The sequence below is a fragment of the Nicrophorus vespilloides genome, unplaced genomic scaffold, assembly GCF_001412225.1.
Source record: "Nicrophorus vespilloides isolate i.1.1-1 unplaced genomic scaffold, Nicve_v1.0, whole genome shotgun sequence".
Lineage (NCBI taxonomy): Eukaryota > Metazoa > Arthropoda > Insecta > Coleoptera > Silphidae > Nicrophorus > Nicrophorus vespilloides.
Genome location: NW_017099790.1, coordinates 35074 through 39703, shown reverse-complemented (window position 1 = coordinate 39703; position 4630 = coordinate 35074).

The window sequence follows — 4630 nt, the reverse complement described above, 5'->3', positions numbered from 1 at the left end:
GGAATCACGATAGAGATTCCTTTATGCTAATGTTTATATAATAATGCGACTAATAGACGCTTTGTTCGACGTCTCTAGTTCGTTAATACACTATACTAATAATAACAATTACAATAATAATGGTTGGACACAACAATATGATTATCAATGTCCAAAAGGGACTGAAGATTTCAAAGAAACAATGCTTTTCGACTTTCCAACGAACTTCCGTATTTCCGATTTCAACATTATTTTCACACAATTGCACAAAAATATTATATCATCATTATATTTATACATATTAAAACTATTATTATAATTAAAATAATTTAAGTATATTATATCATAAACCACTTGAATTCAATTCTTTTTTCATTATAGATACTTTTGTAAGTACAATGAAGGAAAATTAATCCGAATCTTCACAAAACTTTTTAAATCTATTGCCTACTTGGTTTATAACTATACATAAAAAAAATGCATTGACGCGAAAGTCTCACTACCAAAATGGTAGTACTTGGTGATGATCCTCATGGTCGATATGAGTTAGTTAATATCAGGGGCGGCAGGGCCCCACCTACATTTGTATAATTAGTCCAATAATTGTAGTTTTAAACATGTGTTTCTTGTAATTATTATTTTTTTGATCTATTTTCAACACGTTTTATTGTTTCATAAAAAAAATACAGTCGTGTTTTGTGGCAATATTGTATGTGACTTAATATGGGCTCTTGGGCCAGACGGAGCATTGTATACGTTCGAAATACAGACTGTATCGAAATCCTGACTACCATAATCCCGGCAATCAAAATTCCGACTATATCGAAATCCCGACTATGTCAAAATCCCGACAATCAAAATCCCGACTATATCGAAATCCCGTCTATGACAAAATCCCGTCAATCAAAATCCGGACTATATCAAAATCCCGACTATATCGAAATCCCGACTATGACAAAATCTCGACTACCATAATCCCGACAATAAAAATCCCGACAGTGTCTTTTATTATTATAAATTTCTACAATAACATTTTTAAATTATTCCGAATCTACTATTATTTAATATTAATAACAATAAATTAATTTCTTAATTTTATGTTTTATTAAGTCAATAAAAATAAATACAATAATAAATATATATTGTTATTAATAGTTAATACCAACAATTATTAATCTAATTGTATTTGAGATTATTTCAAATTGTCAAGGTTTATTATGAATAATTCAACGAAATCAAATACAATAATAATAATTTATCGTTATTAACAATCTTATTATATAATTTAACGAAAGTATATACATTAATAGTAGACCTAGGTCTTTCTGCCCGGGAATTTATTTTAAATATATTTAATTTATTATTTATGTTGTACTATATTTTTTGAGTATCCGGCGCCGACTTGTATTTATATTTTTATTAAAAAAAGAAAAGAAAACTCTTTAGAAATGAGTTTGTTGAGTGTAACCATTATTATTATAATTAATAAAGATAATAGAGAAAAAAATGTATGCTATTTATTTACTAAGTCTCCTAGTCTATATGTCTAACCAAAAACAAAGAAACCTCCACCAAGCGTTCCCATTGATACGTACGAATATTTTTTTGAATATTCAGAATTTCGAGAAAACGATGTAGACGATATAGTCGTAAAACAAAAGAATTTAAAAATGAGCATTATTACTTACTACGTGAATAAAAAAAGAACATCGATATTCTATTGTTTACAATAAAACCTGTAAAACAAATGAATATAAAAAGGAACGTTATTACATACTACGTGAATAAAAAATAGAACATCAATATTCTATTGTTTAGAGCAGTGGTTTCCAACCTGGGAGGCGCGTCACAAAAAGGAACTAATAAGATTTGTGCGTGTGGATACTTAACGGTGAAGGAGAGAAACCGGGAGGACATTTTTTATTGGTGATGCGATAAAAGAAAAACAACGATCTGCAAATAAGCGACTGGCAAACGGGTCGACAGGACCCTGCCAAATGGGAAGGGGTTTCCAGAAGGAAGCTCATTATTGAAAGAAGAAGAAGAAGAACGATCTGCAAGGGCAGAGTGACCACAATACTTCTGAATGGACTACATTATATTCGTAAATTTGTCGATCACAACCATGCACCTCAAGCAAGTTTTGCGAAAGTTGCCCAAATTATTGGTGAAATAAAAAGACAAGCTGTAGATACGAGAGATCGACCATGTCAAATTATACAAAATGTTCAAGCAAATACAAATCACCAAACAATTCTACCCTGTATGCCAGCAAAAAACTCTCTTCGTCAAATAATTCAAAGAAAAAGCACGCAGAAACCACACCAGAGCCATAATTATTAGATGATATAAACATACACGACAATCTGAAACGTACGTTAAATGGCAATTTGTTTTTATTAAGGAGAATTAAGAATACTCCTATTTACAACGATACAACAAATATACAACACCTATCGCAATCAGTTTACTGGATAATGGATGGTACTTTTAAAACCGTACCAACAATTTTCGATCAACTGTTGCATTTTGCCTTTAGTGTATGCGCGATTATTTGAAGACCTAAATGTTTTTTTTTAATCCACTTAAAATATAGACAGACATGGAACTGGCAGCAATCAAAACAAGAATATCCGGACGTTTTGAACAAAATATGTTTTTTTTTCACCTCGGACAATGTGGGTGGAGAAAAATTCAAGCAAGCAAGCGGAATCTGTTTGCGTTGGCGTTTCTTCCAGATATTTATAGAAGAATTTTGCGTCCTCTTTTGCCATCAGATGTTGAGCCGGTAATAGATTTGTTTGAGAGTAATTATGTGTTGGGTAGAATAAGGAGACAAATTAATGGGATACCTATTCGAGGCTTCATTAACTTTAATTAAACTTAAAATTAAAAAATATTCTAAATTAAAATTATTTTATTGTTACTAATATTAAATAATATTAGACGGTGACTACGTTTCGCAATAATTTAAAAATATTATTGTATAAATTATAATAATAAAAGGCACTGTCGGGATTTTGATTGCCACCGATTATATTTATATCTTTTGAGCTCGTTCATCCGCTGATTCACACGAAATAAGTCAAAAATAAATATAAGTTAGATATTTGTTTGCAAATTATTTTCCATTACCCAATATTTGCGGTCACGTAGGATGTGGAACAGACAGCAGTATTTGTTGGAAGCTGCTTGAGTTCGGTTCGTGCTAAAGCTTGGAAGACAAAAAAAAAGATCTAGTTTCATCACGTTTGTTAATTATTGCGTAATAATTTATCCATCATGTAAGTATCAAGCAATTTTATTTTCAAATTACTATTACTATATTTCTTTAATAATTTCTGTGCTTTGTTCACTTTAAGTAAACATATTTGTAATCTATACGTATTGCCGATTCCCTGAATGGGGTTTCCTTTATTCATGTTCATCTCAAGTTTATGTTCATCTATAAATATGCACGGTTCGATTCATTATCTAACCACACTTTGTAAACTGTTGCAATATTAATACGTCGCACGATCTAATTGAAACTACTAATCAACTCTATTACCGCCTGTAACTTCAACAATATCTGATAGTAATGTGGTAAGTTTGAAACTAAAAACTTTTGCAGTAATCAAAATTTAACGGTGATTTGTTTTTGCCATAATAAATACAATAAATATAAAAACTTATTTTCAGTAACGATTGTTTTTTAATTATAGAGTTATACGTTAAAAGCATTCAAGTGCTGTTAAGATGTACACTTTAGTAGATTTTTTATATAGTAATGCACAATAATCAAGTTGTTGATAGGGGAGATCAAGCAAGCAACAATCTAAATTCAACGAGATTCACATTTTTTTAAATAATTTTCTTTGCATGTTATGAAATAAAAGTTTGTATATGCTTTCTTGATTCAATCCATTTTGTTGATATATGTTTATCAATTTCCAAAAGGGACTGAAGATTTCAATGAAACAATAGCTTTCTACTTTATATTCATCATTATTTTACTTATGTTTCTTTATTGGCATAGCTTTTGAATCCCAGGTTTTGTTACAATTGGTTTAAAATATTTAAATTTTGGTATTTTAGCTAAGTCTTTTTGTTGTCATTTTAGCTTCCTTTTCGCTGCAAACATGGTATTGTTTATACATTTTTGTTATTTGTTTATATATTTATTTCAAACTTTATCATAATAAATATCAATAATATTTACAGATAATATAATTTAGATTATCGAATAACGCAAATTCCGAATGGTGATCATCTTCTGTTTTATATTGTTAAAAATGACTATGAAATGTTGATGATGCTTATAATAAATTTATCAATTTCTTCTCGATAGGGGTAACTTTCTAAATAAATTAATTAAAATTTATCCTGAAATTGGATACTTAATGAGCCAAGATAGATTGGATTTATCCGATGTAAAAGCTGACCTTCAAGAAGATAAGGAAACTTTTGATGACGCAATCAATACAGAAATGGAAAATTTGAACAATATACCAGAAGAAGGCATTACAGATAGATCGGATTTATACGATGTAAAACCTGACCTTCAAAAAGATAACGAAACTTTTTATGACGTTATCAATACAGAAATGACAAATTTGCAAGACGTCGAAGGTATGAATAAGGAAGATTGCGCTGAGGAAGGGGTTAATGT